Here is a 21,712-nt window from a genome sequence, read left to right as displayed (position 1 = left end):
GTGCATGACACACACTATAGAAAAGGTAAAAATCTTTACCTTAATGAATATTTATTTATTCATTACATTTCTACCCCACCTTTTCCTCCAAGGGGTTCAAGGTGAAGCACATGGTTTTCTCCCCCCCCCTTTAAAAATCCCCACAACAACCCTATGAGGTAGGGTAAGGCTGGGAGGCAAGGATTGGCCCCGGGTCAGCCAGTGACCATCATGGCCAAGGGGGTGAGGATTTGAACCTTGGTCTCACCTAGATCCTAGTCCAACACTGTAACTTCGATTAAAATGTTTGGTGGAATAATATATGTCTTCAGTGGGCACTGGAAGTTCAACAGCTTGAGCTGGCTGGGAGTTGCACTAAATTGGACCCACAAGACTGAACGTGCATGGCTTCCGGTGGATATGGGTTGTGCGTCTGAGCCATGGGGGACCACTAAAAAGAAGGTAAAGGACCCCTGGATGATTAAGTCCAGTCAAAGGCCGAGGGAACCAGAGATTGTCCATAGACAGGCTTTTCTGAGTCATGTGGCTTCTGGCGCAATGGGACACTGTGACGGAAACAAGAGCACACAGAAACACCATTTACCTTCCTGCTGCAGTGGTACCTCTTTATCTACTTGCACCGGTATGCTTTCAAACAACTAGGTTGGCAGGAGCTGGGACAGAGCAATGGGAGCTCACCACCAACACGCAGATTAGAACCGCTGACCTTCTAATCGACAAGCCCACGAGGCTCAGTGGTTTAGACCACAGCGCCACCTGCATCTGTACTGTGGGACCACTAACAGTGACCAAGAAGGGATATAAGGGATTGCGTTGCCCTTGAGGTATACTGAGCCCAAATTGTTAAGGGTCTTACAAATCAATATAAGAACTTGAATCTGTCCCAGTAGTGTGGGTAGCCTGCACAGTCTTTGAAGCACTGGAGTTACATGCTGGCATAATTCTGTCCCCATAAACATTAGCCCTGTGGTTTTTACATGCTGGGGTGAGGAACCTTTTTCCATGCAAGAGCAAGATTCCCTCACTCCCTGCTGCATAAAATTCTGGAGGCTACTGGCAACTGGCTGGATCAATGGATGCTGCTCTTAACTTTGCAGACGACTTGCTAGCCATGCAAGATTCAGAGATTTGAATGTTATCTCAGACATGCAACATTTGAAATGTCATTGGAGGCCATCATTCATTCTTCCGCCACCATAAGGCCCCATGTCAGCCCACATCAGATTAAAATACAATATTAAAAGCAGTTGCAAACCAGTTAGTCACAAGAATAAGGTAGGTCCCAAAAAATCTCTGTGAAGTGTCAAAGGCCAATGTAAACCGATGTGCCTTCAGCAAATAACAGAAACTGCAGAATGAAGGTGCCAGCCCCACCTACCCACCCAGCCACGTTTTTCCCGTCAGATAATCAAGGTGACATCATTATGCTTTGAGGATACATTCTAGCCAGGCAAAAGCATTGCAATTAAAGCAGGTTGGTGGCATCTGCCTTCAAAATTATAGAAAGGGCTTCGTTTGGTGCAGGTATTTTATTAGTATAAACAGGTTAGTATAAATAGGGCTCCATTTTTGCACCTGCGCTCTCTCTCTCTCTCTCTCTCTCTCACACACACACACACACACATCACTTTTAATTGTTCTCTGAAACGTGGAGGGGAGGAAAAAGGAAAAGCAGGACATTCTGAGATCAAATCAGAAACTGGGATGGCTTCTGTAATTCTGGGATAGTCTCTGGAAAATCATGACACTTGGAAGGTATGGAAGATGACTCAACCAGCTTCTTGCCACCTTTCCCCCCAGCATATCCTGGATGAAACAGTCTATTCTTGGGAAACAAAATTGGCTCCAGCCTTGTGATAAGGGCTTTACTCCCATCACATTTCTCCTCAGAATGTGTTTGTGATGAGAGGTTTATCTGAAACAGAACGAGGGGAGGGGGAGTCTCTTCTAGGCCACACCATCCTGCTCTCTCTTAGAGAAAAAGTACTCCGCTCCAAAATAAATGAGACTCTCTCTTTTTTTATTGCAAAATTTGGCAAATTTATAGGGCCTCTCAATTTTGTGGCAGAGACAGAAAGGTTTATTTGCGTAAAGATGGGGGTGGGAAAACCACGATCCTTTTCCAATAGCAACACCCTCTACCAAAATCCTCTTTAAACCATTCACGGAAAATGATTGATAATTTTGTCTTCAGCCAAAAAAGGTCTTGCATATGTTCCGTTTTGCTGCGACAAACAAGCTTTATTAAGAACATATGGCCTTCTCTTCTAGCAAACCATTAGGCAGAAGGCCGCTGCATGGTGACAGGACATGTGCCTTGCATGTAGAAGGCCCTGGTATTGCCCATTACAAGGCTTGGAAAGTCTGTGGAGGGCCAATGTTAGTCAGATGAGGCAGCTGAGAGTGAAATGTCTCTCAAAAATAGTTGTATGTACAACTGCATCAGGATTACCTTTTTCTGCAGTGTTTTATCAATGCATACATTGATTGTTTTATTCACTGCATAAGAAAGGCAGTGAATAAAGAAACGGATCTTTTTAAAATTGCTAACATAATTCTAGGTTGCATCAACAGAATAGGGTCCAGGTCAAGGGAAGTAACAGTACCACTCTGTTTTGCCTTGGTCAGCCCACACTTGGAATATTGTGTCCAGTTCTAGGCACCACAATTTAAGAAGGATATTGACAAACTGGAATGTATGCAGAGGAGAGAGACCAAGATGATCAAGGGTCTGGAAGCCAAGCCTTATGAGGAATATTTGAGGGAGTTGGGAATATTTAGCCTGAAGAAGAGGAGACTGAGAGGCGATCTTCAAATCAGCCATCTTCAAATATGTCAACTGGAAAATGGAGCAAATATCTTTTCTGCTGCTCCAGAGGATAGGACCTGAGCCAATGTGTTCAAGTTGCAAGAAAGGAGATTCTGATGAAACATTAGGAACAACTTTTTGATGGTAAGAACTGTTAAACAGTGGAACGGACTAACTCGGATGGTGGTGGACTTTGCTGGAGGCTTTTAAACAGAGGTTGGATGGCCATTGGTCGGAATTCTTTAGCTGTGGTTCCTGCACTGCAAGGTGTTAAACTAGATGACCCTTGGGATCATTCCAACTCTACAATTCTGTAAAAATCTGAAAGCAAACTGCACCTGTCAGCATAGGTCAGTAAAAACAACAATGGAGACTGCTGATGCATCTGTTCCATTTTGGAAAGAAGACCAGGTCATTCAAAAGGACAGTGAGATGAGAAATTTGGATGAGGAGAATCTCAAAAGCAGCCCTCATTTTTCTGCTGAGCAAAGTTCAGCAAGAAAAATGCAAGCTTGGTTCTAACTATTCCAAAGCTGGATCTAATGAGATGTTTTCCTGTCCCTTCATGGAGAAATCTTACATTCAGATGCAACATCAAGACAGGGACGGAAAGATCTGTGGGCAGGAGATTAGATGTCTGCACCCTGTTGTGTGTGTGGTTGAGCACATGGATTTCTGCATTTGTCAACATTGTTTCTTCCCATGCATTCCTCCACGGGTGTTCCTCTGTGGTGGGAAAAATGTGACACTGGAATTCATCCTCAGGCAACATAATATATATCAGCAGAGGCTTGCAGTCAAAGATTTAGCTGGGTTCTTGAGGGTTGTCTCTGAAGGAGCACTAGACTTCCACCAGTACATGGCTTTCTGCTTGCACAGTCGGACTGCCTCCCCCTCTCCTCCCCTATATGTGCCCTTTATCAGTTCTGGGGTTCCCCCAATCCTCTGGAGCAGATATGGGGAGGGTGTGGGGAGGGGGGTCCTGTTGCACGACCAGAAATCCTTGTGCTGATGTGGTGTGATAGTTGGCTACCACTCCTAGTCAGTATGGAACCTGAACATTCCTCAGTTCTTCAGCAGCTGTCCTGGCCATGCACAACTCTCCTCTCTGTATTCCTTCTTTTCCCAGACCCTTCTTTCCAGCTTTTCCCCCTGGAGTTTTCACTTTTCAAATCCCCACTATTAATATCTTAAGTTTCTCAGTTTGTTTTTGTTTTTTAAATGATATCTATTAAGGTTTCAAAGAAAAAAAAATTACATAGTTAAAAAAGAAAAAAGAAAAAAGGACAGAAATAAGAATAAAAGAAAAATACAAAATACAAAAAACAGATAAAAAACACTTTAAAAACTACATCAATCTTTCCACCTTACATTCATTTCCTTGCTTCCCTGACCTCCTCACACCTCCCTTTTTTGTATTCCAATTCAGTTAGTTAATTCAGCAATTCCTTTCGACAAGGCATTCTTTGATTGACAAGGCATCTGACCCTCCCCTTCACCTCATAGCTCAACAATTAACCCATTAACTAACGCATAGCCAAACCAATCAACTCACTTGAAGGATTACTGTTAATCTCTTTTTCTGTCTGCCTTCTTGTGCTTGGACTTTGTTTGCCCCATCTTTCCTAAGCTTAGGTAAAGGGACCCCTGACCATTAGGTCCAGTCGTGACCGACTCTGGGGTTGCGGCGCTCATCTCGCTTTATTGGCCAAGGGAGCCGGTGTATAGCTTCCTGGTCATGTGGCCAGCATGACTAAGCTACTTCTAGTGAACCAGAGCAGCGCACAGAAATGCCATTTACCTTCCTGCCGGAGCGGTACCTATTTATCTACTTGCACTTTGACGTGCTTTTGAACTGCTAGGTTGGCAGGAGCTGGGACCAAACAACGGGAGCTCACCCCGTCGTGGGGATTCAAACCGCCGACCTTCTGATCAGCAAGCCCTAGGCTCTGTGGTTTAACCCACAGCGCCACCCGCGTCCAGCCCACAAAGGGACGTATGTAGCTCAGCCAATGACACAAGAGGCACTGTTGCCTTCTGTTCCATGACATCAGAGCAGCTCAGCCAATCTCTGGTGGTTTCTGCACTTCTTCGTGTCATGAGAATATCAATGGGTAATTTCCCACTTTTTTTCTGTGAGGTTCCCTCCAAATAACAATGAGCTTACTCTTTCACAAGCCTATGGGATCATTTGTATTCACTTAAACAATGCAGGTGGAGTCCAGAGAGGAAAGGATAATACTGGATAGGCTGAACAAAATGAGGACATAATGCGAGGAGAAAAAAATAAAGAGGTTTTGTCATTCTTACAGGATTCATGCCTCATTCATTGCAAGAAGATATTAAACAACTAAACATGCGGGGGGAAGTCCCTCAGAACCACACAGCCAATCAGCGCTTGAGTTACTCGCAAGGATCATGCCAATCTCAGTGGTTGCTAGGCAACATCTGGTGCGATTGTACTGATGATTGCAAGTGATATGTGCCTTGATTACAGGTTTCATTACTGTAATGCGCTTTGTAAGGGGTGCCCTTGAAGACAGTTTGAACAAGGCTTCCTTGCAATGGCATCCTAAATAAGATGCCTTTTGTGTGGTGTTTTACCAACACATAGGGAGGGGAGCGGTGAGCATTTGCAATTAGAGAAAACATTGCACTGAAAGAATCCTGGTGCACTCTTCTGTAAAGTCACCTTTTGTAGTGTTTCATTGCAGGGAAAAGCGAAGTTGCAAATGAACTTGCAGGAGTGAAACGCTCCACTTTCAAAGTGAATTTGGAATTTGGAAAAATTCTCCTAGTTAAACCAGAGGGATGGTCTTGGAAGACACTGGGCAAAGCAAACTGGGGAACAATCTAGAAATGGAAAGGGAGAAATTGTTTTGTGCCAGGCAGAACTCCTTAGAGGAAGGGTGGGCTGCAAGGATAATAAACGATCATGTACAGGAAGCCCGAATCTCCACAGAGGTTGGGGGGTCAAGGAAAAGGATGGTGCCAATGAGGAAATTTACCAGCAAGAGCAAGGAGAACGGATTGCCTGTGTGTGGCACATGTGACTCAGCTGCCCATGGTTTTGGGAAGCTGGTGTGCTCAGTGTTCCTGTGAAACAATGGGGATTATGAATGACTCAAGTGAGAGTGGCTATTTTCAGTAGGCATTGTTGTCAATGGATGAAGCAGGTGATGTGGTCCCCAAACTGCCATTTCCTCCGACTGAGAATTTCCCCTGTTTCGCTGATTGCCAACTTGGCCGTAATCATGTATCAGCAGGAGACTGTGTCACTGCTTCTGCATTGTGCCTTTTGAGCTTTCTTGTACAGGGGCCGGCCCTAACAAGAGGCAATATGAAGCAGAGGCCTCTAGCAGCAGAATTTGGCTGTTATTACAGACTGGAGTTTTGTATTTTATTCTATTTATTGAGGCTCAAACAGTATACGTATCTGAGAGAGCAATGAGAGAGGTGCAAGAGAAAGTATATTTTCACGGAACATTGCGGGGGGGGGGCTGTTTGCAGGATGGGAAAGGGCGTAGGATGATGGGGTCTGAGGTCAGGTATAGGATTCCCAGGTCGGGAGCATCCCAAAGATTTCGGAGCCTAAACCTGAGACCTACAAGTGGCCTTTGGTGATTTCACAGGCGTAGGTCCCATTGATGTCATTAATCACAACACATTAAGCATTAACCACCATCAGGAACCTCAGAGTGGCTTTGCAATAATTTGCAAGCTGCAGGCATCATCATCCTCACCACCACCAATAATTGTAAGGTTATCTCCCCCCCCTTCAGATTCAAACACTCCCCCTACCAACTAGGAGAGGGGCAAGGAAACCTGAAGACTTCAGGTGAGCCATGGGAGTGGTCTCACAGCCTTAGTTAGGAGAGATGGGGAAAGGGGCCTTGGGATAAGGAATGAACAGAGGGAATGACAAGTGACAAAGGTGGTGTTGATGATGGGGTCAGGAGGGGAGCTTCCTTCCACCCTCAGTCTGATCACTTTGTCTTAGAACATGCATAGAGGTTGATATTCAACTGGCTTCTAGTTTATGACGCAGGTGGCGCTGTGGGTTAAACCACAGAGCCTAGGACTTGCTGATCAGAAGGTCGGCGGTTCGAATCCACGCAACGGGGTGAGCTCCTGTTGCTCGGTCCCTGCTCCTGCCAACCTAGCAGTTCGAAAGCACCTCAAAGTATAAGTAGATAAATAGGGACCACTCTGGCAGGAAGGTAAACGGTGTTTCCGTGCGCTGCTCTGGTTTGCCAAAAGCAGCTTAGTGATGCTGGCCACATGACCCAGAAGCTGTATGCCGGCTCCCTTGGCCAATAAAGCGAGATGAGCACCGCAACCCCAGAGTCGGCCACGACTGGACCTAATGGTCAGGGGTCCCTTTACCTTTACCTAATACTCCTTTTAAGATCTTCCATAGATGCTGCTGCAACCATTCTTGCTAAACATAATGAATCAAGATGTTTAAACAAGCTTGGGGGTGGTGGTTAACGAACAGAAAGGCCGCACAACAAGTTACTTTGAATAGTGTGCTTTGTCACATCATTTGCGCTCCATTTGGTCTAGGGGGAGGTCCAGCTCCCACTAGAAAGGGTTGCCAGGGGGAATATTCTGCCTCAGGCATCAAAATGCCTTGGGCCGGCCATGGTTCTCACTTCTCTGCCCCTTCCTAAAATTCTCTATGTGCGTGCATATCTTCAGAAAGCCTTATCTCGCCCCCCTCTCTCTCCCAGAGTCAAACTTGTTGCTGCAATTCCTCTGGGTGGAGCGAATTTTGCAAATGCAATATGTTTATCATAAAAAGCAGAACCTCTTCTACTGCTCTTCCATTCCAAGGTCGGAGTAACCCCAAAGGTTTGTGCTGCTGTTACCCAGGCCAAGCTCGGGTGGCCATATTTGTCTGGCCAGCTTTCTTATTCTGCTGTTTTATTTCACTTGAATAGTTCAGCAAACTGGAGGCAAAACACAGCAGGGAGAGGCCACTGCTGGCAGCTATAAACCTTTCTATTTAAACAATTTTTAAAATAAAAAATATGATGTCCCTGTTTAGGGAAGTTTTTAATGTTTAATGCTGTACTGTGTTTTTAATATTTGGTTGGGAGCTGCCCAGAGTGGCTGGGGAAACCCAGCCAGATGGGCAGGGTATAAATTACTATTACTATTATTGTTATTATTATTATATACCTACAGCACCATAATTTGCTTACTTTGCACATTAGGCCTTCAGGCATCTCAAAAAATGGGAATGGATGCCGTGAAAGTCAAATGGGCTGTCGATAGACTAGGGAGCGATGATCTGTAAATTTCACTTTTCTCTTCCTTTTTTAAAAAAATATTAAATTCAGTTCTCCACTGTTCTGCAGCAATTTTCCATCGGTTTTAAAATCCCCATGAAAACTCACCAGCATTTTAGAACTGATTTCATCAAATCAGCACATTTTTAATGCAATTTTGAATAATAAACACATTTTTGCAAGGGTTTTCCCTTAATATGATGCAGCTTTGTATATTATTTTCATTGATATATGCATTTCTATGTACATTTTCCCCTAATATATTTATTTTGGTGCATACTGGTTGCAGAACTGCATTGCATTTTTTAAAAAATAAAATTTTCAAAGGGCAGCTGTTTTTTTAGTTCTCTCATTGCTTCAAGAAGTGCAAATTTAGTCATTTCTTGTTGACATGCAGGCTTGCAATTGATTAGACATGACACAAAAGGAAAAGGGGACTGAGGAGGGAAGAGGAAAGCAAGCAGAGGAGCAGCTACTCCTTTACTGGTCAATGGATGAAGCCAGGCTTATCTCCCCCTTGCCATGATTTCCACATGGCACAACCAGATGCAGAGAATTTCTGCGCACTTATTCTAAATTTCACACACCAAAAAATAAAACATTGGCCCAAGTAACCCCATGCTACAGAATATATTCAGATGTATCCCCTTGCAGTGCCTCATACCTTCCAGTTGTGTTCTCATCCATGACAGGAAACCTCCCTGTAAGGATCAAAGAATTGTCACTGAAAGTTCGCTTAACACGAATTTCAAAGCAAAATGTGAAAATTTAGATTGCACTCGTATATGTACTGGATTTTTTTAAAAAAAGTCTTAATACTGATTACATTTACCATTTATGAAAGAAAAAGTATTAAAGTGACTTGACAAGATAAAATGCAAGAAACTGAAGCAATTTAAAACCAGAAAAAAAATGCTCATTCAGTAAAACAGAGTATGAATAAGGACAATTCACCACTAAAATATGAGCTTCATGGAAGGAGGAAGTTTAAGGAAGTGCACTGTAAGAGAAGCATGTGAGGAACTTCAAGGGCAGTTGAAAGAGTTTCCACTTGCCTGGTGAAATTTCCTAGGTGGGTAGAGAAGGACTGTCCACAAAGTGTCAGGTTGTCAATGGTTTTTGCAACAAGTGAATCACTGACCCAAATATGGAATAACTGAAGCCAAAAGAGTTCCAAAATCAGCTCCATTACTTTCCTCAGGGGGAGTTTTGCATTTCCTCAGTGGGGGAGCATCTGTTTCACACACAGAAGGCCCCAGGTTCCTGCATCTCCTGGTAGAGCTGTGAGAGACGCCCTTTCTGAAGCCCTGGAGAGATGCTGCTGGTCAATATAGTAGTCAGTAGTAAGTTGGATGTCCCTACGTACAAGGCAGCTTAGTTCATGACCTGGAAAAACCTGACGTTGGGCAAGAAAGATGACCTCTTCTTGGCCTGCACAAGACTTGGTCTTGAAGCAGCCAAGAAAGCTATTAATGGTTGGCAATTGTGGTGGTGTTTGAAGGGGGAATGTCACAACATGATCTGGCCTGAATCCCACCCATCCGTCCAATGTAACCCCTGATGAGCTGTAAGGAGGAGAAAACACTTCAAGTTGAAATGGGGAGCAAACTGGGCCCAGTTCATAGGAGTCACCAAGATGCTGAGTGCCCCAGCTCCCCCTCAACTCTCATTTCCTATTCTCATTCATTACCACCCTCTTGGCTGGTCACTCTGGAATGTTTAAGTAATTTGACCCTGGTCTTTTGGACAATGCTAGAAGCTGCAAATGTTGTTTCAGAGGACCAGTCTTTAGCATCTTCTTTCTCACTCTTGGGGACTTTGCTCCATCCTTGTCCTGTAAGACGAATATTTATGTGTGTGTTTTAAATGATATCGTGTTCATGTATTTTTCCTAAGCCTGATGATGTTGTATTGATGTTTTTTTGTTTATTGCTGATTTTAAGTATTCAACATGTTCTAAATACAGTGGACCCTCCGGATACGAATTATATTCATTCCGGGGGTCCGTCCGCAACCTGAAAAGTCTGTAGGCAGAGGCGCCGCTTCTGCGCATGTGCATGGTGCTGTTGAGTGCTTCTGCGCATGAGCGCGCGGCAAAACCCAGAAGTATACACGTTCATAACCTGAAAGTTTCATATACAGAGCGGTACGTAACTAGAGGGTCCACTGTAGTTGTTTTAACTGTTTTTACCAATAATTTTATTTATTTATTTTTAACCTCTTTGAAGTTTTTATTACAATCAAGTGGTCTATGGATAGCTCAGTTGGTAGAGCATGAGACTCTTAATCTCAGGGTTGTGGGTTCGAGACCCAATTTGGGTGAAAAGATTCCTGCATTGCAGGGGGTTAGACTACATGATCCTTATGGTACCGTCCAACTCTACAGTTCTATGATCCTGTGATCCTGTTGGTCTACTGTTGGCATCTGCCTGTCTCGGGAGACAATGGAGGAATGTGCCTTTGGGGCTGAAAACAAACTGTTGAAAGGTTACCTTCTAAATGCAAAACACGTGCTCTACTACTAAACTACCTGGTTTGTTGACCAGGATTTGATCAACGAGTGACTGTTGTCATGATAAGAGATTATTACATGCTTCCAAAGTTTATACATATTGGGGGAATCAAAGGACTGGAGAAAAGCAAGCAGCTGTGAAAGATTATAACTCTTTTAGCTAGGTAAATCTTCCTGCTGTTGTGGTCAAGGCTGACTGTGGTAGGTTTTTTGATGGACGCCCCCATTGCCATGTGGTTGCCGGGGGTTTCCATTTAGTGTAATTAACACTGACCTCAGCAGAGAGATGCCGAGCCCTCGAGGCTGTTAAATGCATGTAAAGGCGGCGTGAGAGTAATTTAATTTTGGTTCAGCCATTTATTTTTGAAATGTTTGATATTGGGAGGGGGAAGATAAAGAGAGGGAGTGTAAATGAATTCAGCACTCCCAAGAGGTGCCAGATGGAAGACTACAAAGAACCAGGGAGGCCTGGAGCATAAATGAGACCTGGAATCTTTGATGGTAGATGGGCATCTGAACCAGCAAGCAGCCAGCTCTGGGGCATAGCGTGGGTTGCCTGTGCCCAGGGCGGGGTAAGGGGGCTGGGCAGTAGTCAGTCCTTTCACTGGGACCAGCATCTAATCAAGGGAGCATCTCCTTCCAAAACTGCTCAAACTTGGGAGCAGAGATAAAACAGGCAAACACCAAGCCAGGAGCGCCGTGGTGTTGCCTCAGCTTCCTGTCCTTGCAGCAAGGTGCTTTGGCAATGCATGTGGCTCCAGCAGTGCTTTCCTGCCTTCTTCTTCCTCCCTCTGTCCATGGAGGGGGGGGCAATGGCAATGGCCTCAGCTTCCCTCCCTCTCAGCCAGCCCAGGGGAGTGGGCATCCCTTCACTGGCCACAAAGAGAAGAAAGAGGTGGTGGTAGCTCCCCAGCCCCAAAGGCCCGTCCCAGATGCAGCTTGCCTCCCTGCGGTTCTGGTCTCAGTGAGGGAGCCTGTCATGGGAGCACCTGGTTGCTCCACCTCATAAATTTACACCTGCACCTCATGCCACTGAAATAGTCCCCCACGTTGTCATTTGTTTAGGGAAGAAAAAGATAAGAAGGGGAGGACAAAGTCTTGCTTTTGCACCTCTGAGTTAACACAAAAGCTCTCTTCTCCAGTGGCGTAGCGTGGGTTGTCAGCACCCGGGGCAAGGCAAGTAATTTGTGCCCCCTAACTTGTGGATTTGCGCCCCCTAACCCTAACCCCCAGATGTTGCGGCCGGTGCGGCCAGCCCCCCTGCACCCCCCACGCTACGCCACTGCTCTTCTCTGCAATTGGGATGGCCTAATTGCAACCTAGACACAAACCTTAAAAAGTCACAGGAATGTATCTATGTATAATAAGTGTGTTTAGTGTTCTGGTTTGTGCTTGTAAGTATTGCATTTATCGACAAAAGTGTGTTTTTTTTTTTAAAGCCACAGGAAGCCACCTTTTACTCAGTCATACTATTGATGAGTACTGTCTGCATGGACTGAACATATGAAGAGCCTTCTGGATCAGGCCAGTAGCCCACCTAGTCCAGCATCCTGTTCTCACAGTGGCCAAGCAGATGGCCTGGTTGACCTCTTACTTGCCCCCCCTCCAAGTCCCCAAAACAGCAACCTTTCCTTCTGGGGAGCTGCTCCATCCCTTTCATCATTTGGGTTGACCTTTTCTTAACCTGTCCTGGATGCTTGCCTGTTGCCTGGCTGATAGGAAAAGAATTGTGAGGGAAAGGATTGTAGAAAAGCTGGGGCTACCTGCCTCTGAAGGAAATAGGGAGGTCATACAATGCTATCTGATTCCTGTAAAAGTGTGTTGACCTCATATCACCTTGCTATGAAGGCTGGCTTATATACAGGTCCGGACACTGACCAGAGATGGATTTCTCTATGGAGAAAGCTTTTCACTGCATGATTGTAGTGCACACGTGAGGGGCTCCTCTCGCCTGTTGCCGTATGGGAGCGCCCAACACCTCCCGGAAGTGGCCTGCAGGAATCTCGGCATTGGCATCCCGTATCCATCTGGCAACTATCTCAGCAAGCACAAGTGAATGCAGGGAGCAGATAAGACTCAAAGCCACGGTTTCCCACATGGCCTGTGCAACACACAAAGGAACCGGTGATAAAGAGAATAAAGCAAAAATCCAGGCATGATCAACGAGGCAAACAGAAATCTTTCAGACTCCTGTGACAGATACCAGAACGGCAAAAGGCCAGAACAACCAGAAAAGCAATGGGAGTTTATGATATGGGATGCGTCCAGAAAGCTCAGATCTGGCCACATCTGCACCATGGATGTAAATCACTATTATACCACTTTAGATATTCAAATGATAGATTGGGAAAGGCTATGGAAGACAGATTTGAAATTTACGGCATGTACTTTACTGAAAGAAAATTACATGAAAATGATGTACCGGTGGCACTTAACCCCGGTTAAGTTAGCAAAAATATATAGAATATATGTTGGAAATGTAAAAAGACAGAAGGAACCTTTTACCACATGTGGTGGAAATGTAAGGTAGTCAAAACATTCTGGGAAATGATTTATAATGAAATGGGGGAAAAATGCTTAAAGTAACTTTTATTAAAAAAAACCCAGAAGGTTTTCTGTTAGGAATTATAGGTACAGGGATCCCAAAAGATCAAAGGAAGCTGTCTATGTATGTTGCAACAGCCACCCTGATGCTGTTAGTCCAGAAACGGAAGGAAGAAGCAGTCCAGACAAAAGAAGAACGGCAAACCAAGTTAATGGACTATGCTGAAATGGCAAAATTAATTGGGAAGCTCAGAAATCAAGATGACAACAAATACAAAAAAGAATGGGAAATGTTTATTATGTATTTACAAAATTATTGTAAACAGGTTGAAACATTAGTAGGATTTTAGGAACACTTGTAATTTAAGGAGGATTTAAAGATAATATGGGTTGTGAAAAACTGGAATAGTATTGATATGCAGTTGAAAACAAAATTTGAAGGACCCAGGGACGAGATGGAGGGAAGTTGTGACATTCATAGAATCTCAAATTTTTTTGGATTTGATATGGTTTTGGGTGTATATATATCATCTTTTTCCTGTTATTTCTTTTTGAAAAACAAATAAAAAATATTAAAAACAAAACAAGACTATTATACCACTTTAGAACAAAGCCATTGTGGTTGGGAGCCACTGGTAGCCTGATCCACCATATGTTTAAAGCAGTACCATACTATTATCAACAGCTATGATTCCCCGCCCCCCCCCAAGAATCTTGGGCATTGTAGTTTGTTAAGCATGCTGAGAATGGCTAGGAGATGCTGATTCCCCTCTCACAGAGCTAAATTTCCTAGAGTTTCCTGAGAAGAGAGATTGATTGTTAAACCACACTGGAGATTGCACAGACGCAACCAGGTGTAGAGGTGCTGTCCTGGTCTCCTTTGGGACAAAGACTGGAATGCAAATCTAATAAAAAGATGCCAGTTTTTGGAAATAATGACTGCCATTTAAATAAAAATGCATCTCGCCATAGTGGCAAACACGTCTACGTCCCTAGGAAACATGCTGGGTCTGCTGCCCAGGTGCTGCTCACCTGGGCAACTTCAAGGCTCCTACCTTTTCTCTCTCTTCCTAACAGGGCTCATGTTATGTGCTGAGTTGAATAGGATCCAAAATGCAGCAGTCTGATTGGTCCTAGAACAATAGGATCCAAAATGCAGCAGTCTGATTGGTCCTAGAACAATAGGATTCAGAATGCAGCAGTCTGATTGGTCCTAGAACAATGCAGCAGTACGATTGGTCTGCAGGAGCCACCCAATCCAGCTCCACATGGAAGTGAATCCACAACCTGATTGGCCTACAGGAGAATTCCGGAATTAGCCAATCACGTGCAGCCCATTGTGTAAATAATGTATATAAAGCAGATGTTTTGAGGGGACTTTCATTCCTCCTCACCACTATGAGCTGAATAAAGAGCATGAAATCCACTCCCGACTCTGAGTATTTTTCAGTTCATTAACCTTAAACTGGACCTGGACACTGGGCAGCCCTTCAGACAGAGGACTGTCCCCTGCAAAGCAGGACACACGACCACCCCATGAAAGGTGAGACCCACCTTTTTAAAACAAAGCCAAAAACCCTCCAAAATCTAAGCTCCAGGAAGAGTGTCTCACATCTAAGGATTTGTAAGCTGTGCTGACCTTGTTGTGGGTGTCAGAAAGTCCAGCTACTTTGGGTTGCCTAATTTGCTTTCAACTGGGAGCAGTTAAATGGCCTCACTGGTGACGCCTGAGACAGCTCGGAATGAGTAATGAGAGGGTGGAGGAAGCTGTTTTACAAGGGAGGAGAGACCCTTCGTGCATTTAGCGGGCCAAAGGCGCAGGCTTTTCTCGGGGGCTGAAGGGGGCCCAAACTGGGAGGCTTGTTGAGAGGAGGAACATGTAGGTCTGGGGGAAAGGGGATACAGGAGGTTGCGGAAAACTCTGGAGAATTAAGGGAAAGGTTGGGCCAGGCCTGTTAAAGCGAGGTCAAACCGATAAAAAGTTTCTGCGAGTCTGAGAAAGTGTGTGTAATTGGTCACCCTCGGGAGCTGATTTTGGCAGGGCTGCACATGTAATAGCTATCAAGTGCAATTCAGTGGTTTAGCAGATTGGAAAGGACTGGTGCGGCGTTGGGGAAAGTCGAGGAGGCGGGCTGAGCCTGCTAGGGAGTCTCCGCACTTTGCGCAGTGCCCAAATGCAATCTATTTCTGCCACTTGAACAGATTTGGCTCTTAGCATCTGCAAAAACACTCGTCTCGTGCTGCGTCATAGTGTTGCAAGCAAGAAGAAGCTGGGTGCTTCCATTCCCTGCCAGCCTTCAGTGCTGCATGCAATGAGGTCAAAAAAATTACCTTGGTTTTCCAGGGTATGGCCAGCAGAAGAGGAAGCCGTTCGGAGGAAGCCATGGGGTGGGGCGCATCACAGGGCCTCCGGAGTCTGCCTGTCTCCTCCCACTCAGCCGCCCTACAGCTGTGGGGGGAGGCAGTGGGTGGACCGTTTGGGCAGTGTGGAGCCTACATGCACCCAAGCCACTGCCTCTCTCCCAGGAGAGACGTGTGGCTCGGGCGCGCTGCAGGCCCCACGATGAGTGCCACCCGGCATTTCGTCACCCCACACAGTGGTGACACCCGGGGTGCACCACTCCCACGGCCCCCTTCCTCTGCCCCTAGGTATGGCAAAATCAAGGAAAGGCAGATGGAGATGGTAGTGAATGTCTCGGGGAGAACATGAGGCAGAGACTGTAAGGACACCTATGTTGTGTGATCTACAAAGATGCATGAGACTTGGCCTTCCCTCTCTCCTTTTCTGAAGATTCAACAATCTGCAACCTGCCCTCTTGCTTTAAAGAAACTTGCACACCTAGGACAAAGGGCCTCTGAGCATTTGCAGAGTTGCTTTGCTCAAAGGGAAAGAAATTATTACAAAAAATACTGATGGACCCAAGCAGAGCATCCTGGGCAAGCTCTTCTGCATTGTCCTAAAAGGTAAAGGGACTCCTGACCATTAGGTCCAGTCATGGACGACTCTGGGGTTGTGGCGCTCATCTTGCTCTACTGGCCGAGGGAGCCGGCGTACAGCTTCCGGGTCATGTGGCCAGCATGACTAAGCTGCTTCTGGCGAACCAGAGCAGCACATGGAAACATCGTTTACCTTCCCGCCAGAGCGGTACCTATTTATCTACTTGCACTTTGACATGCTTTCAAACTGCTAGGTTGGCAGGAGCTGGGACCGAACAACGGGAGCTCACCCTGTCGCGGGGATTCGAACCGCCAACCTTCTGATCGGCAAGTCCTAGGCAAGCCCTACTCTAAAACTGGTCAAAACAGAATGGCATAATATTTGCATATCCTAATTCCTAAGTGCAGAATTAACTAGCACTCTGATACATTTCACCATAGTGGGGAAGACTGTGACCAAGTGACCTGTGTGCCTGCTAAGTTTATTGTTTGCAGTGCTTTAAATGCATGGTGTGTTTGTGGCCTAAGTGTCTGTACCACTTAGGTGGGAGGGGAGGGAATGGAATGATAGGCCATGAGCTCATTGGTTCCCAGGCCTTTTCAGGGCATTTCCGCCATTGGTTCCAGGAATTCATCCCAAGTGCCTCCTACCCTATCAAAGCCACCATTCAGAATTGCGGTTAAAGAAGATTCTAAAAAATCTAAAAAACACAGCAAGATTCAAAACTGTAAAAATATACTCCTTTTGGGAAAAAAGGTGTTTCACATTATTTCTAAAATTCCACAGCAATCCCAATTTGGCTCTTGCCTTGTTATCATTACACTCAAATTTAAACAATTACCTTAAATGCAGAGATTTAGTATTTCTTCTATTATCAGCAGCCCAATTAACAATAGCCCGATACTGGAAACAACCTATAGAAATCCCCATTGCAATCTGGTTGAATAATATTTGGAATGTGGCTCCATTGGAATGCCTTATTCGCCACAGACGGGTAATTGAAGGATAGACACTTTTGTCGAGACTTGGCTTCCTGTCTTTTCCTTTAGAAATGAGTCAGAAGATACTTTTATTCCAAAATATCTGCGGAGAGGGTAGCTGAATTGATAAAGCATAAATAAATGTATTGCTTGTGTACTGTGTACTGCATATGAAACTGAATAAGATGGGACAAGTTATTGTAGTTGTATATTGCTCTTGTATTTACATGAAAATCAATAAAAATTATTTGGGTGGGGCGAGGAACCAGTAACAATTATTTGCACATTTATTCAAAATCCAATTAAAACTAAAATGGGTGAACTTGATGCAGTGAGGCCAACTTTTCAGGGTCTGGTCGTCATTTGCATCTTCAGTGCCCCACTGCTGCCCCCTTGCCTCTTAAGAGTCCACCTAGGTAACCCAGCCCTCCCAGGGGGCAGTACTGCTATTTTGGGAACCATTGGATTACATGAATGCACTGTGCATCCCCTTCACCCCAGGCGATGTCTCAGTGCAGAAGCATGCTCAGCTACAGCATAGCGTGCACATGTTCAAGAATGGCCCGGCTTGAAATTGCAGCCATTCTTTCCATTCTCTAAATCTGGCAACTGGCCAAGAGGATAACATTTTGGCTGTGCCAGTAAAGTGCTGGCTGGCTGGATACCCTATAACATTTTCAGCCTGATGTCCCCCCCCCCCCTCCAACCGCCAAGAAACTGGAATTGAAATGTTACTGAAGTGCTTGGGATTACATCTTGAAACGAGTTGTTATTGACGCAAGTGAAACCAGCAACAAAATGTTGCAGCGTGGAACGTTCCTGTTCAGCAGCGCCTCCTCAGAGAGTCCTCTGCTCCATGCCTCCTTCCCGCACTGGCGGAGGAAGAGGAATGTGGGGGGAGCGCACTGCCCCCGGAAGCGCTATCCCAGGAGGGTGTCATCGTGGCTGCCCCCCCTGCCTGTGCTGGGCGCCACGCCACTGCAGGCGGCATGCCCTGCCCCCAGGACACGTGACAGCCCCGCCCCCGCCTGCTCTCTGCCCCCCGGTGCCAGAGCATGAAGCTCTGCCACTGCCCTCCCATACACTTTTTGGGGTTTCCTCCCTCAAGCAGTCAGCTAGCAACTGTGTTTATTTGTTGGTCCATCTAGCTGAACCTTGGGCATCATTAGTGGAGGTGTGTCTTCAGGGTTTCAGAGAGAGATTTCACCCAGTCCTACCTGGAGCTGCCAGGGACTGAATCGGGGACCTCCTGCGTGCAAAGCAATGTGAGCCTGCCCACGCCTCACATTCCTCTTTTTTTCAGTGTTTTGCTTGGATTCCAAACTTTAGGAAAGAGTTCTGCCTTGTAGACTGATGCACATCATATTTAGATGTAAATATGTGCTAGTCCAATGATGGCTTGTTGAGAAAAAGATTCAGCTGATTTCTTTTTAAGAATTCACATGAAAGTATATCAGGACTGACTACAAGATAAACACCTGACTGTTGTTGATCTTTCAACCAGATGCAACTGTTTTCTTTTTGTCCCCTCCAGGGCCCGTTTCGCATAACTCCAGCCTAGCGATTCTCTATTTTTCTTTCCTGAGCAAAAGATCTCTGTGTTGTTCAGGCTAATCTCTCCTCTCTGAACCTCCTCAGGGCTGATAACGGGGAACTTTTCCACTGCTTCTGAAATGTTGCTTCTCCAGATTAAGAAATAATCCCTCGCGGAATCCCGGTTTGCAATAACAACGGCAGTTATTAATGAAATGTAATTTGGGAGGAAATCCAGCCTCCCTTTTGGGTGAAACGCTCAGCCGTTTGGGAAAAGGGAGGCAGGGTGTCTTCTCATTGGGAATCCAGTACAATTCCGCAGAAGGATGAAACTGGCTAGCTTGATCCCCTGCCAGGAAACAAATACTCCTCACAATAAAAGGAAATAATAATAAAAAAGACTTTAAAGGAAGTGGTAGCTAGGAGGCTTCTCCTGTAACTTTATGGATCATGCAAGATGTAATTATTTTTCCATTCTGATTTGCAATTTCTGTCCAGTCTTTTTGGCCGTTGTTCATCGCTCCACCTGACCTAAATAAATAAATAATAATAATAATAAACTCTGCATGAGTCACAATACAAAAATTGGCCTTGCTGACTTTAACTCTGTAAATGCACCCAAACCTCAGTCCTCTGTGGATGGTTCCCATCATCTCAGGTGCTGTTTGAGACTTTCCACACTGCGCTTTTAAAAGGGTGACAAGCAAGTGTCTGACTCACCTGTTTGTTACACCTCAAATGCATAAGTTGCGAAGAAGTCCGTACGAATGCCAGTTTAGGTTATGACAGGCATGGGGGAGAATCTGTGGCCCTGCAGAAGCTGGACTACAGCTCCCATCCTCCTTGACTGTCGGCAATGCTGGTCAGGGCTGATGGGAGGTGAGAGTCCAGAAAGTGGTTGCAGAGGATGCAGGTCTCCCATCCTTGGGTTATAGAACGGGTTTGCCCATCAAAGAACAGGAATTAGCTGCAGCTGCATTCAGGGGTAAAGCCAGAATGGTTGCAGGGTAATGTGTAAATCAGTTGTATAGGATTTTTGTTGGAAAGTGAAGACTTGAAGTGGTAGGGGCTGTCACTCTTAGAATTGTAGCATTGGGAGAGACCCCTAAGTGTCATCTAGTCCAAGTCCCTGCATACAGAAGGTCATGTTGTTGTTTAGTCGTTTAGTCGTGTCCGACTCCATGACTCCATGGACCAGAGCACGCCAGGCACTCCTGTCTTCCACTGCCTCCTGCAGTTTGGTCAAACTCATGCTGGTAGCTTCGAGAACACTGTCCAACCATCTCATCCTCTGTCATTCCCTTCTCCTTGTGCCCTCCATCTTTCCCAACATCAGGGTCTTTTCCAGGGAGTCTTCTCTTCTCATGAGGTGGCCAAAGTATTGGAGTCTCAGCTTCAGGATCTGTCCTTCCAGTGAGCACTCAGGACTGATTTCTTTCAGACTAGAACAGAAAGTCATGCAGAAGGTCAATTCATAGCTCCAACAAGGACCAGGAAAGACCCGATGCTAACCATGGTCCTGTCCACACCATACATTTAAAGTACTTGGACAGCCATAGCTTTCCCTTTGGTAGTCTGTTAAGGGAATTGTAGCTCTGGGAGAACCCTCGTCACCCTTAGCAAACTACAGTTCCCAGGATTCTTTGGGGGAAGACATGACTGTTGAAATGCTGTGATACAACTCAACCTGTTGTCTAGTGCAGTGTTTCCCAAAAGTTTTTGGGCAACGGCACACCTGCTTACCGGAAAAAAATCTCGCGGCACACCACCATTAAAGCCCCGCCCCGTGACGTCAGCGCGCAGCGTCACGCGGGGGGGGGGGGACGCACAAAAGTGAACGTTTTTTCCCTTCCCCTTGCCGGGGTGGGAGGAGGCAGCAGAGCGAGGGCAGCTGAGGCGCCGGCGGCGATAGCGGGCGGAGGAGGAGCCGTCGCCGGGAGTTGCTGCTGCTGCTGTTGCTGCTGCTGCCCGGACATGCCGGCCTCCTCCTCCTCCGCTGTCTCGCGCTCCTCCCTTTTGCGCGAGCTGCCCCGCCGCTCGGCACCACCACCGCGGAGCCGCCCCCGGCTCGACGCGGATCCTCGCCGCCGCCGCCGCCGCCTCTCGCCGCCCGACTCGCCCGCCTCCCTCCCACGGCACACCAGCCGGTGTCTCACGGCACAGTAGTGTGCCGCGGCACACCGGTTGGGAAACACTGGTCTAGTGACCATCACCCGGCCTCATGCTAGCAAATTCAATTAAGTTCATAGACTCTTGGGATTCTAGAGTCGGAAGGGACACACAGCTAAGTTAACGGCCGATGAGTAGGGATGCGTGAACCTGGCAGTTTTGGCTTCTTTGTCTCATTTTTTCCTATGTTAAGTTCAGCTCTCTACATTTCCACATCGGTCTGTGTGTGTGGTTTCCTTTTTTTAAGTCCTCATGAAAATTCATCAGTCTTTTAACAGGCATTTCTACTCAAATGCATATTTTTGTAGGGAATCTTGACTTACATGTGCATTTTTGCAAAGCAATTTTCTCATATGTGAGGCACTCTTGTATGCCGTTTTCACTAACGCAGGCTATCTCTAGGCATACTTTGCCCTGGTGTATGCATTTGTGATCACATTACTTGGCTGGAGGGCCTGCACTACAAAATTTGGTGAGAAGAGTGAGGAAATAATGCAGCATGTACCTCTTGCATGGCTTACTCTTCCTCTGAGAGACAGACAGACAGGGTAATGGAGACAGTGTTGAGAAGGATATGGGTCCATGCTAAGGTGGGGGCGGGGAGTGGGGAAGGGGTCTCACTGAGGACATTTTGCCCAAAGTCGCCTCCCTGCAGAAAAAACTTTGATGACCCATGGAAGGCTATCCTTCATGGATCCCATTTCTCAAAGGGGTATTTGCTAATGACCATTGCTACATTTTGTCGCAATGCATTCTCCGAACGGGTTATATTTACCAGTCCTTGGGAAAGCTGTGTTTTCAATGGTATTTTTTTAAAAAAATAAATAAAGATATTTATTTTTACATCAAAGTATTTTTCCGAAAGCTGCTTTTTTTTTTGAAGCTCCCCGCTCCCCCAAAAGTTAAAAGGTTCTGAGTGACACCAAACCAAAC

The 21,712-nt window shown here is 45.8% G+C and overlaps 1 long non-coding RNA gene across 1 annotated transcript in view; it reads right to left on the bottom strand.

Moving 5' to 3' along the window:
* LOC310695334 overlaps positions 1 to 21,712 on the bottom strand; it is a 524,598-nt gene that overhangs the window by 106,546 nt on the left and 396,340 nt on the right. The gene's annotated exons all lie outside the window — the stretch shown is intronic.

The sequence above is a fragment of the Podarcis liolepis genome (genome assembly GCF_965112155.1).
Source record: "Podarcis liolepis genome assembly, chromosome: 16".
Taxonomy (NCBI): domain Eukaryota; kingdom Metazoa; phylum Chordata; class Lepidosauria; order Squamata; family Lacertidae; genus Podarcis; species Podarcis liolepis.
The sequence above is the reverse complement of the archived record's forward strand: the minus strand, read 5'-3'. Positions and strand labels throughout refer to the sequence as shown.